This window comes from Schistocerca americana, chromosome X (genome assembly GCF_021461395.2).
Source record: "Schistocerca americana isolate TAMUIC-IGC-003095 chromosome X, iqSchAmer2.1, whole genome shotgun sequence".
Lineage (NCBI taxonomy): Eukaryota > Metazoa > Arthropoda > Insecta > Orthoptera > Acrididae > Schistocerca > Schistocerca americana.
The window spans coordinates 901692406-901706872 of record NC_060130.1 but is presented as its reverse complement, the minus strand read 5'-3'; the positions used below and the strand labels follow the sequence as shown (position 1 = coordinate 901706872).

The 14467-nt window shown below is 37.9% G+C and overlaps 1 protein-coding gene across 2 annotated transcripts in view; it reads left to right on the top strand.

The window, feature by feature from the left end:
- The first annotated feature begins 200 nt into the window (after window positions 1-200).
- Window positions 201-14467, top strand: part of LOC124555034 (cyclin-dependent kinase 17-like) — a 204598-nt gene continuing 190331 nt past the window's right edge. For both annotated transcript variants that reach the window (XM_047128796.1, XM_047128797.1), the window contains exon 1: window positions 201-402. The gene's annotated coding sequence lies outside the window, so the exon portion shown is untranslated. The remainder of the gene's footprint in view (window positions 403-14467) is intronic.

The following is a 14467-nucleotide window of genomic DNA, read 5'->3' as shown; positions in this document are numbered from 1 at the left end:
TAGACTTTTTCATCAAAGACAGTGTCGTATAAATGTTCAATTTTCATTTAATACAACATAAGTAATATTTTCCGTTTCTGAAAATCTAGACCTTAATTCCTAACATGGCATTTTCTTTTTTCCGAATGACATATCTGCGACATCCACACAGAACTCTACACCGCGATATTGACACAAAGCCAGTAACAACTGAATGACAGTTTGTGGTTCGTTATCTGTGGTAAGGTTGTTGAATATGGCGGAAAAACAAAGTACAAAAGTTTCGGCAGATAATGGGCAATGAATTCTCTAGCTTAAATTGACTTAATCCGTGTGTTAATCGTTAGTGACGCGTGTTTACGTTTCTCATGTGATGTGTTACTCAGCAGAAGAGGAGGACTTCTTCAATGCCGATAATATAAGGTGAGGCACGAAATGATAGCATTTGTTTTGCTGAGAAGTTTGTTTGAGCAAACTGTCGCATAAACACAAACAATTCTGTTTCCACTGAGATATTTTCAGAAATTTAGATTCTTGTGTGACCAGGCTCCATTGAAACATCGGGTCTACATCCGTACTTACCTCTTTCGTGAATTGTCAGTGCCTTTCATGTTTGTTTAGTTCGTGTGTTTCGAATTCGTAAAGCTCCACAAAATAAATCTAAGTCTCATATCACGCTTATCTCCTTTGTTTTGGTTGACAGCTGCTGAACGTGAATAATGATAAATTTTTACCATGTGATTCTGGTCGTACCTACTGTTTACAGTCAAGCAAGTTGACATGATACAGAGAAACACTTTCTGTATGTTTCGGTTTGTATCGTTCGTTGATTAGTAGATTGTAATATTCGGTATTCATGTCCCAAGCCCATCCCCAATATTGTTGAATACTACAAGCGAAGACGGGGGTTGATGTGCAGTAACATGCATTCTTCCATGCAGAAGGGTGTGGTCATTGAGTATCTGGTAACAAGATACTTTATACTGTTGAATGCAGTTGTTTTACATCTGAATACCACACTTATTTTCTAAATTTAAACATAGTTTTGGCAGGATATATATATATATATATGTAATATATGGATTAAGGTTTTGACCTGTAAAATAATAAAAGTTAATATTTTGTTAACAAAAGTACCCACCCTTTCTAATAGATAATACCACTTTCTGACAATGTGACTTGAGTTGTTATGTGCTGATTATAAATGCACATGTATACCTGAAGTGAACAGGACAGAAAATCTCACGTTAGTTAACAACTTCTTTCTTGCTATTTTCTCAGAGGTCACTAGACACACATTCTGTTGAGAGCACGGTAATTGGAATACGTACTGTGGCGAGGATTATCATTTTTTTACCCATACAGTTTCAACAGTATGAGCTAACATGCTTAGGCAACATTGTTTGGTAAATGTTGGTAATGAATAATGTTGATTATTATAGTGCTCGTTGGTGGTCATAAATGATGGGAGTAGAGCAGTGTAGTGAAAAACTCAATATTCTGCCTCTTAGAACAGAGAAATTAGATCTGTAATTTGACTGTAATTAACAGTACAATGTATTTAATTCCGTGTTGGAATAAAATTTCACTCTGATCATTGACACTTTGTTAAGTGATGGATCTCGAATAATTTTTCTGTAAATATTATCTAACTAAAAAGATAAAGTTCTGGGCATTAGATTAGATGTACTTTTCATTCTAATATACCCATCCATATTGAGGTGGTCCTGCAGGGTCTAGAACATGTCAAGCACGAATACACCATAAATATTTACAAAGAAAAACAAACGTACTGATGTAACTTCCTAGATCCCGAGTGAAATGATCCTCATGGATGGGGAAAAAAAACTTAAATATATTTTCATTTAAAAGGTAATACATAAATTATCACAAATCATGTAAATACACTGATTAATAGACGATTCCATTATGGTTAGTCATGCATGGTCACATTACTGCAATAAATTTGTACAGAAGTCAGTTTGTACGAATACTTGCATTATTTGATATTATTATTAACATATACTCATTAGTTGGTTATACTAAAAATTCATCAGTGGATTAGAAGGAGTTGGCCACCAATAAATCCTTTACATTCCTCTTAAACTGAACTGTATAAATATGTAAACTTTTGATTGCTGGTGGCAAGTCACTGAAAATGTGTGTTCTTGAATAACCTTAAGGAACTGTTCTTGAATAACCTTGAGGAACCAAAATGATTTTAAATGATTGTGAAGATTATTCTTATTTGTAGTATTGATTCCACGAGCTGAGCTGTTGGCTTTAAAAAAGATATACTGGGTGTCCATAAATTATCTTTACAACTTAAGACAAAACTACACTAGATATTAACAAGTGGTTTTCAACATGGGATAAGATGACTGATAAAGTTTTATTTCTTCTTTCATACACATCAGTGTGTGCACCATTAGTGTCATAGATGGCTAGTCGAGATTCCATTTCTTTCCACATATGATTCAAGATTGCCATGGTGATTTGTTCAAATGCATTGGAAATGCGTGTCTTGAAGTCCTGTAGGTTTGATTCGGTAGACCAGATCCTTTACGAAACACCACAGGAAGAAGTCTAGTGGTGTGAGGGATCAGATGTCATCTGTATGAACCAGAAATATTTTTGTTGTTTGTATGGGCTGCTTTTGCCTTGCCCTCCACTGAGCTGCTCTGCTCTCATACTGATGCAGGCACATTTTAAAGAATGGGGCACTTCTACTTCACCTTTCGCTCACCGTAGTATTGACTAGATGTGATTGGTATGCCTATGGTCTTTTAACATTGCTCACTTGATGATGCGGCTTAGTCACGAAATAGTCGTATTTTAATAAACAACAATTTTACCAGCTGTAAGGTGTGTTCTTCCTAACATCATGTACGAACCAGGCCAAACACTGAGTTTTTGAGTGTGGTGTCCACATGTTATGAGATTTTCAAGTTCAATTATCCATCAAGTTGTGTCACCCTGAGATTATTTTTAAAAAAAGGAAAAAAAAGAAAGAAACTTTATAAGTTATCTTATCACATGTTGAAATCATTTGTTAATATCTAATATAGTTTTCAAGTTGGTAGTGTTGGGCTGTAAAGATAATATATGGACACCCTGTATAATTTAAATGAAAAAAATTATTAAGAAATAAATGTATTGGGAAGCAGTAGTTAATATCCCTGGTTCCTTGAACAGGCATCTGCAGGATGTTCTTTAGTTCACATCATAAACTTTTTGAATGTGGAAAACTTTGAAGTGAATTGATTTATTTGGCTGTAAACAACTGTTGTGTAGTCCAAGGCATCATTAGTAGATACATAAATATACAAATGGTTAACATATGTAAATATTATTACACTGATATTGCTTGCCTTGTACTCATCACATAATAAGTAATTTTGTGACCATGTGGGGGGAAAATGATTATTTAAATACCCCTCTGTGTGCTGTAATTAATCTAATCTTATCCTCAGGATCCCTATGGGAGCGATATGTGGGGGTTGTATATTTGTAGAGTCATCACTTTAACCTGTTCTTGAAACTTTGTCAGTAGACTGCTTCAGGATAGTTTCTGTTCCTCTTCAAGAGTCTGCTCATTAAATTCCTTCAACATCTCAATGTTGCTCTTCCACAGCTCAAACAAAATGGTGACCATTTGTGCTGCCTTTGTCTGTATAAGTTCAATATTCCCTGGTAGTCTTATTTGATATGGGTCCCACACACTTGAGCAATACTCGCGGATGGGTCACATGAGTGATCTGTAAGCTATATGATTTGTAGACTGATTGCATTTCCATAGTATTCTACCAGTATACTACCTGCTGTACCCGTGACTGAGCCTATGTGATCATTCCACTTCATATCCCTACCAAGTGTTACACCCAGCTACGGATTCCAGCAGTGACTCACTAATATTATAGTCATAGGATACTTTTTTTGTTTATTTTGTAAAGTGAAGGGCTTTACATTTTTGAACATTAAAAGCAAGCTGCCAATCACTACACCACTTTGAAATCTTATCAGGGTCTGACTGAATATCTATTTGTACATCTTCATTCAGACTGTACTTCATTTTAGATAACTGTGAAAAGTCTGAGGTTGTTATTGATATTGTATGCAAGATCATTAGGCCTAATATACAACATGAACAGCAAGGCACCCAACACACTTCTGTTGGGTACACCAAAAGTTAATTCTACACTTGTCAATGACTTTACATACAAGATAATGTGCTGTGTTCTCCCTACCAAGAAATGTTCAGTCTACTCACATATTTCGTCTTATATCCCAAATGATAAAATTTTTTGATAATAAGTGTAGGTGTGATACTGAGTCAAATGCTTTTCAGAAATCAAGAAATACTACATTTACTAAACTGCCTTGATCCATGGCTCTCAGGATGTCATGTGAGAAAAGTGCAAATTGGGTTTCACATTATTTGTGTTTTTAAATTCCACCCTGGTTGACATGGAGGTGGGCGTTATGTTCGATATACCTAATTATGTTTGAGCTCAGAATATGTTCTAGGCTTCTACAACAAATGGATCTCAAGAACATTGGATCACTACTGCTACCCTTTTTGTGGGCAGATGGCCTGTGCTTTCTTCTAATTGCTAAGAACAGTTTTTTGTTTGAGGGATCTACGATAGATTGGAGTTAACAGAGGGGTTAACTCAGCTGCAAACTGGGTATAGAATCTGATAGGGATGCTATGGGTCCTGGGGCATTGTTCAGTTTTAACCATTTCAGCTGTTTCTAAACACCACTGACAGTAGTATGTATTACATACATCTTTTCAGTGTTATGGGAGTTATATTGGGACAATACATCTGGGTTTTCCTTTGGAAAAGAACATTTGAAAACAGGGTTAAGGATTTCTGCTTTTTCTTTGCTACTCTCAGTTTCCGTTCTAGTCTTGTTCATGTGTGACTGTTCACTTAACTTTGGTGCCATTAACAACGTTTACATATTACCAGCATTTCTTCGTGTTTTGTGAGGAATTGACAGTATTCTACTACAGCAGTCATTGAAGGCTTCACGCATTGCTGTCTGGATTGTCAGATGTGTTTCATTTGGCATCTTTCTATCTATAGCCCTGCGCTTTCTTTTACACTTATTGTGCAACAGTGCCTGCTACCTTAGAAGTTTCATTATCGTGACTGTACATCATGGAGGATCTCTCCCATTCTGAACTGCCCTACTGAATACATTTCTATCCAGTGCATGGTCAACTATATTTTTAAATTAGTTTTTTATGCTGTTTTTATAGGACTCAAATTAGGTTGTTATAATGTTCTTTATTCACATTTATAATAAAAATCATCATTTTTTCCATTGTATATAAATTAATAGAATTCTTTTTCTTTCGACCATCTGTTTACAATGATTTTAAATTTGTATTCATACAATGTCCCTTGTCATGTGGTATGTTGTTGGAAAATATGACTGTAAAAAGTTATTTTGGACGTCACTTAAATGAGTCCAAGCAATGTCCAGTAAGTTCCTGTTTCTGGTTCCACATGAGTGCATATGGGATCTACTTTCACATATGTGCACATTTTGTTTGGCACGCATAAGTACTTTGACCATGTGTAGATTAGATACTGTAAGTATTTGCTGCTTAGTAAAGTACTGTCTGCAAGAAGTTACATCGCTCAAATGAAAAATACATCTAATGGCTTTCTTCTGCCAGAGGAAAACCTCTTTTATCCCAGCGGAGTTTCCCCAAAGTATTCCATAATGCAAGTGTGTATGAAAAAGGCATAGTTTGCGATAAACATGAGCGGGTCAAGAGGAATGTTTGATACAACTTGTTGGCTTTCCCATTGATATACGTAATGCTGATGGCTGCTATCATGTCACATTTTTATGCATATATTCACAGTTCTGTTGTTAGTTGGTGAAGCCAACTAGTGTGAAAGCAAAAAGGACTGGTTCTGGTGACACATTGATCTGTAGCTTAGCCTGAGGTATGGGTTAGGTTGTAAGGAGACAGTGTGGTTGTGAGTTGATGAAGCTAACAAATGTGAAACTAACTGGTGTGGTGACAGACTGATCTTTGCATTTTCCAATATGGTACAGACGTAAACAGTAGGCTTCCCTTAGCAGTCAATTTCTTATCCCAACCAGATTTTCTGCTTTCACATTTGTTGGCTTTGCCAACTCTCAACCAAATTTCCTCCTTCCAACCTAACCTAGAACTTGAGCTTCAGTACAGATCAATTTATCACAACAGCCAGGATTGATTTATTTTTTATTTATTTATTTTTTTTTTTTTTTGGGCGGGGGGGGGGGGGGGCGGACACTTCAATATGTAACTGTAATCAACATTTTTCTATATTCAGCACACGCTCCTTTGCTAACATACTGTACAGCTTTTCTGGGTGGGTATTCCAACATAATTTTTTATCAAGGTATATGCCTAACAGTTTTCTAAAAGAGGGTGTGTTCAGTTTTATTTTTATTTAATGTCAATGTATATTTTTGAAACCAGTGAGGTGCCTTTCCCGTTGATTTGTTTGGCAGTTCATATCATTATGTGATACGATGAGAGTTTGTGTCATTGGCATATATCGTGGATTTATATGGTAGTAAGTAGGATAGGTCATTCACACAGACAATACATAAGCAAGATCCCAGTGTAGATCCTTATGGAACCCCATATTTTATCTTGCTAAGGTCTCATGTTTTATTTGAGTTTACAAACACCGTTTGGTTTCTTTTTGTTAAATAGGATTTCAGTAATGCTTGTTCTATTTCAGGCATTCCATATCTGTCAAGTCTCTTAATTAAAATGCTACGTGAGACAGTGTGAAATTCTGTAGTTAAATCTGCTATAGTTGTATAGGTGTGCTCCCTATTTTCAAAACCCTGCACTACTGATAATACAACTTCTTCAACTGCCTTAATTGTTGACAGCCCACTTCGGAATTCATATTGGGTCCCATTAAGTAGTAACACTCAAACGAATCATTTCCGGTCTGCCACACGTTCTGGAAATCACGGAATATCAGGGAATATTAATACATATCAGGAAAATCAAGGAACTATCAGGGAAATAAATAAAAAAAACTGGAAAATCTTGTTTCTGTATCAGTAGATGAAATGATTTGTTTACTGAGATATCATGCATCATCGCAGGCTGGGTGCAGATGAGTATGTGCGCTGCTTCCCTACTCCCTCATTTTTACTGCTTCTCCCCTCCCTACCACTCCCCTCAGCTTGTAGTCAGTGCTGTCACCACATCTTGCCACTAGCCTAGCAGCTGCCGACAAGAGGCAGGGAGGCATGAGGAGTGGTTTGTTTGGATCTGATTCTCAGATACTGTTGATGCAGTGGCCAGAGATGGCGGTCATGTGTGCATGAGTTGTGTGAGTGATTGTGTATGTGCACTCTCGTTTTCTGACAAAGGCTATGCCCAAAAATTTAGTTGTCAGTGTGTGATTGTGTTTCCTACGTGCCTGTCTGCAGCTCAGCGATCATCGTTACAGTGAGTTGTTACATATCTTCATTAGTATTGACTCTCATTGTATTTGTGCAAGTTACAATGAAGTGCCAAAGGAACTGGTATAGGCATGTATATTCAAATACAGAGAGATGTAAACATGCAGAATACGGCTCTGCAGTCGGCAATGGGTATATAAAATAACAAGTGTCTGGCGCAGTTGTTAGATCGGTTACTGCTGCTACAGCGGCAGGTTATCAAGATTTAAGTGAGTTTGTACAAGGTGTTATAATCGGCGTACGAGTGATGGAACACAATATCTCCGAGGTAGCGATGAAGTGGGGATTTTCCCATATGACCATTTCACGAATGTATCCTGAATATCAGGAATCTCATGAAACATCAACTCTCCGACATTGCTGTGGCTGAAGAAAGATCTACATCTACGTCCATACTCCGCAAGCCACCTGACGGTGTGTGGCAGAGGGTACTTTTGGTACCTCTATCGATTCTCCCTTCTATTCCAGTCTCGTTTTGTTCGTGGAAAGAAAGATTGTTGGTATGCCTCTGTGTGAGCTCTAATCTCTCTGATTTTACCCTCATGGTCTCTTCACGAGATATACGTAGGAGGGAGCAATATACTGCTTGACTCCACGGTGAAGGTATGTTCTCGAAACTTCAACAAAAGCCCGTACCGAGCTACTGAGCATCTCTCTTGCAGAGTCTTCTACTGGAGTTTATCTATCATCTCCATAACGCTTTCGCAATTACTAAATGATCTTGTAACGAAGCGCGCTGCTCTCCGTTGGATCTTCTCTCTCCTTCTATCAACCCTACGTGGTATGGATCCCACACCGGTGAGCAGAATTCAAGCAGTGGGTGAACAAGTGTACTGTAACCTACTTCCTTTGTTTTTGGATTGCATTTCCTTAGGATTCTTCCAATGAATCTCAGTCTGGCATCTGCTTTACTGACGATTAATTTTACATGGTCATTCCATTTTAAATCACTCCTAATGCCTACTCCCAGATGATTTATGGAATTAACTGCTTCCAGTTGCTGACCTGCTATATTGTAGCTAAATGATAAGGGATCTTTCTTTCGATGTATTCACAACACATTACACTTGTCTACATTGAGATTCAATTGCCATTCCCTGCACCATGCATCAATACTTTGCAGGTCCTCCTGCATTTCAGAAAAAATTGCCATTGTTACAACGTCTGAATATACTACCGCATCATCCGCAAAAAGCCTCAGTGAACTTCCGACGTTATCCACAAAGTCATTTATGTATATCGTGAATAGCTACGGTCCTACGACACTCCCCTGCGGCACACCTGAAATCACTCTTACTTCGGAAGATCCTGCAAGAAAGGAACCAACAAAGACCGAAGAGAATCACTCAACGTGACGGAAGTGCAACTCTCCTGCAAATTGCTGCAGATTTCAATGCTGGGCCATCACGTGTTGGTGTGTGAACCATTCCATGAAACATCACCGCTATGGGCTTTCAGAGCCAAAAGCCCATTCGTGTACCCTTGATGACTGCACAGCACAAAGCTTTATACCTCGCCTGGGCCTGTCATCACCAAAATTGGACTGTTGATGACTGGAAATGTGTTGCACGGTTGAACGAGTCTTGTTTCAAATTGTATCGAGTGGATAGATGTGTACGGGTATGGAGACAATCTCATGAATCCAGAGATCCTGCATGTCAGCTGCGGACTGTTCAGGCTGTTGGAGGCTCTGTAATGGTGTGGGGCGTTTGCAGTTGGAGTAGTAAGTGACCCTTGATAAGTCTAGATATGACTCTGACAGGTGACACGTACGTAAGTGTCCTGTCTGATCACCTGCATCCATTCATGTCCATTGTGCAGTCCGACGGACTTGGGCAATTCCAGCAGGACAATGTGACACCCCACCCAGAATTGCTCCAGGAACACTCTTCTGAGTTTAAACACTTCTACTGGCCACCATACTCCCCAGGCACGAACATTACTGAGCATATCTGGGATGTCTTGCAACATGCTGTTCAGAACAGATCTCCACCTCCTCGTACTCTTGTGGATTTATGGACAGCCCTATAGAATTCATGGTGTCAAATCCCTTCAGTGCTGCTTCAGACATTAGTTGAGTCCATGCCACGTCGTGTTGTGGCACTTCCGTGTGTTGCCAGGGACTGTACGCGAAATTAGGAAGGGGTACTAGTTTCTTTGGCTCTTCAGTGTGGGTGGTGCATGGATTGATTACCTCCTTATCATCTAATCAGGATGCTATCTGTGACATGTGAATAGTTGGCCACGTGAGTGGACTTCCACTACAGGCCATAACCGCAGGCCATTTCTGTGGGTATCTCTAACGGATCAAGCCTTCTGATCTCAAGCCCATCATTTCCCACTAATGCACAAGCTCTGTCCGTCAGATTTTGACTCATCAATCTGACCACAGGCTGGGTCTGTTTGTGTGTTGCATAATGCTTTGGATTTTTGTGGTTTATCCAAGGACACAGGACTGCGGTGCTTCGTGGCAGGTCAGAGGCCACAGGTGATGGATTTCAGGAATTTTGACTGCCTCACCCCAAGTACATTGTACAGTGCGGCATTTTATAGACATTTTATTTATTCTATACATTTTGGCACTTTTAAAGTAATTTATATATCAGAAAGCATGGATGATATGGAGAAAATTGTGGCTGTCACTGGCAGTTTGTGTGCTATGTACTAATATATTTCTCGAAAGATAACTCACACACTACCTGTAAAATAATAGACATAACACAGTGGGTAATAACTGACAATAACGAACATAGTAGAACCAACATTTTAATGGCGGTCACCCATACTGTTGGTTTACACAGCTCTTCACTGCCATATACACTTCTTTCAAGAGGCCTACTTTTTTCTGAGGTTATTTCTCAAATCAGTGCAGGTATTTTAAATCTGTCTTGCGACTCCAAGGAAATGTGTGTTTTTGTCACCAAATGTGTTTTGTTTTATTGAAATAAAATAACAGTGGTCTTAGTGAAACACACATACTATTTTGCCTGCTTTCTCCATCTAAAAACAGTCATTACAAAAGATGTTGATGTTGGTACTTAACATTTTTGCTCACACGGGGGAGAAATACAGAAGTCTGTAAAATTTTTTTGTCTACTTATGTCTTTACTTACCCTTGAGAGCTCAAAATTTGTCAGGGAAAAATGCTAAAACTTGGCTGGAAACCAGGGAATTTCACTTGAGGAAACTTGTGGGAATGCTGCATTTAATTGGTCTTCCATTAAACTTTCAATAATTTTTTATATTATTGGTGCAGGTCTGTAATTTTAGGGTGAATTTCTGCCTCCTTGTTTGTACATGGGCAAGACAATTGCCAGTTTCAGGCTGTATGGAAATGTTCCCTCTCGAAACATCCTGTTGTTGTAAGGTAAGACAGTGGAATGTATATAGTATCTATTTTCTACAGGGACTTTTAGACCAGTGTAAGTAAAAAGGTATGTTACATTTCAGTTTTGACAGCACTTGATCTCATATTGTATTTTGTGTATGATAAATTTTTTAAAAGTACATAGCTATGTTTCATTCTGACAGAGTGTTTCTTCTTTAAATATTAGCAATTCCAGTTTACTGTAATGTATTCACATATCTTAACAATCTCATGACACATAATCAGGAAAATGACCATTATATTATCACATGTTATATGTTTTTTATGTTATACTTTCTGATGTGTTCCATACCCACAAGAATTATCTCATTTTTGGGTTTACAGAACGAGAACTGAATCAAATCTAATCTAATCCCAATCCTAATGCATGTTTTCAGTTCTGGAGTTGCTTTTGGCAAGTGTACTGCCGACTCTGTTTCCTGTGAATATGGAAGTCTATCCTCATTGTCATCTAAATTACTTTTATCTGACATAGTTAATTTTCCAGACTTTATGACTCTATTATTTAGCTCATCTGCTCTTAAAGGAGCCCTGTTTCCACTTTAACTATGTTCCTTGCTGCTTTACATTTGTTACTGAACTGAAAAATATAGTTATCATTGGCTCCTTTCTTTGCAGAAAAGGTATATTTTCTGGAAAGCTTTTTTAATTTGGAACATGAATGTTTATACTCATTATTAGTACAAGACTTGTCGTGGTACATTTCTGACGTAATCCTTAAATTATTCAAGTAAAGTGTATACTCATCAGTTACATTTCTCTTTTGTTTTTTCCTTGCAGTAAATCTATAGTGTTTAATGATGAGGAGACACTATTCATTAAAGATAGTGGTAATGGTTTGTAAGAAATAATCAAAGGCATCACTTAATGACTCATTCTCCATGATGAGTTAACCCAAAAAATAACCCTGTAAGACATTATGGAATGAAAGTAAGCATAGTATGCCAGCTTTTTAATTTTTCTATGACCTAAGTCTGACAACATTCACTCTGCAAATAGAGATTTATTTCAGGGCTTTGCAGTTCTGTGGTGTGCTGCTCCCAGTTGAACTTACCATCAAGCTGTAATACCAATAATTTAACACTGTCAACTTCTATGTGTTTGTCATCATATTTTAGGCATATACTGGTGGGAAACACCTTACAAATTCTGAACTGTGTATAGTGTGTTGTTTCAAAGTTTAGTGACAAAGAATTGGTTAGGAACATTTTATTAATATCCATTAAAATTTCAGTAACCAATCTTTCTGAAACTATACTTGATGCACACAGAAGTGGTGCAATACAACATGCCATGGACGCAACTAATGTCTGAAGTAATGCTGGAAGGAATTGACACCATGAATCTTGCGGGGCTGTCCATAAATCCGTAAGAGTATGAGGGAGTGGAGCTCTCTTCTGAACAGCATGTTGCAAGGTATCCCAGATGCACTTAATAATGTTCATGCATGGGGAGTTTGGTGGCCAGCGGAAGTGTTTAAACTCAGAAGAGGGTTCCTGGAGCCACTCTGTAGCAATTCTAGACATAGGGGTGTCAGATTGTCCTGCTGGAACTGCCCAAGTCCGTCAGAATGCACAATGGACATGAATGGATGCAGGTGATTAGTGAGGATGCTTACGCATCTGTCACCTTTCGGAGTTGTATCTAGATGTATCAGGAGTCCCATATCACTCCAACTGCACACGCCCCACACCATTAGAGAGCCTCCACTAGCTTGAACAGTCCGCTGCTGACATGCAGGGTCCCTGGATTCATGAGATTGTCTCTATACTCGTACACGTCCATCCACTCGATACCATTTGAAATGAGACTCGTCCGACCAGGCAACATGTTTCCAGTCATCGACAGTCCAAATGTTGGTGTTGATGGGCCCAGGCGAGGTGTAAAGCTTTGTGTTGTGAAGTCATAAAGGATACACGAGTGGGCCATCATCTCTGAAAGTCCATGTTGATGGTGGGTCATTCCACATCAAATCATCCAGAAATTTTAGGAAATGACACCCATCATTATGCAGATCCTTGAAATTTTGGGTGGTGGAAGTTTACCTACATATATTCACATTTCCAAAATTTAAATGTTGCAGGTCAATTACTTTTTCACTTATGATGATAAGAAGTTGTATAAATTCAGGAATTTAGGCTTTCGTAGACAAGCTCCTTTGTAATTTAAAAATGCAATAGTTCCTACAGTTTTTGCAGTGGAAGCTTGATTTTTAGTTAAAGAGGAAGCTTTATATTTTTATAGTAATGCTTCTTTTAGTGAATATCCATCATCTACATCTCAGAAAAAATTGTAAATAATTTCTTTTAAACAAAATCCATGCATGGACATTATAATTTTTTAAGGTGTTGCCCCCTCATAGATACCTTCGAAAAATTTACAGTATTATTATAAATATTCCATTATGTCACACAAAAAGAAACAGCTTGTAGAAATAATGGTAAGTGTGAAAAACAACATTATTGTAAAAGAAATATTGATGTTGCTAATTCATGTCACCCCTAAATTGCTGAAGTTGACTACACTGGATATTCCTAGGAACAAATCATATCTGAGAACACTGTTTTATTGTCACTACATGTATTGTATCAACAAGTTCCTTTGTTTTGAGTAATGTGTTCACTGAGCATGCAGTTCTGAGCTCTTCTACCGAGTTGTACCCAGAGTCAATTATTGGTTAAAAATTCAGTTGTTGCAGTTTTTAACTATTCATTCCATAACAAAAGTAAGTCCCCTAATGTTGCAATAATAATGTGAAATACTTTTGTACTGAAACAATGGCATAGAGTGATTTCTCATTATTTAATTACTTTTTATTTTACACCAAACATATTTTGAATTATTTATGACAGATATTGGTTTTATGACTGAAACAGTATGGAAAGTACAAGTAGGCAGTATTTTCTTGGACAGTATCTGCGAGATATGTGTGATAATGCTCTGACTTGCGTGAATGAATTGACCAGTGAAGAACAAGAACTTTTAGTATAGCAAAGCAACAGTCATTCATACTGTGATTTAAGTGTTTCGTGTGTGTGTGTGTGAGTGAGTGTGTGTGTGTGTGTGTGTGTGTGTGTGTGTGTGTGTGTGTGTTAAACACGAAGACAGATTCTCTCGCAGATTCTCTCTACATAAGAAAGTTTGCTGTGATCCCTTCAAGCGCCATGAACGATTGCATAAATTAGTTTAGAAAAGGCAAAGACCTTCAAAATGAGAGGCTTAAGTGTTATTCCTGGGGAGAAAATGTGCCCAACCTGTATCAAACTTTTTATTAATAAAAAAAAACAAGCAAGTGGCGACTCATCACCAGACTTTATAAATGACAGTAATGGGAAGGTGCGTACTCCTGAAAAAACTGTGCTCAATACTAGCTTAGGAGTATCTGCTGCAAAGCTGCATTCAGTTGCTCGACATTGTCGGTGTATAGCAGCCAAATGAAAATTGGAATCAGCAGCTGGGGCTCTGAAAACTAAAATTCACATACATATCAAGTTGAGCTGGCTGCTGATGCAAGCACTACCCCTGACAGTGATTTAACCGAACTGGAAGAAAAGGCACAACATCATGATGAACTCATCGACAAAATCAAACAGAAAA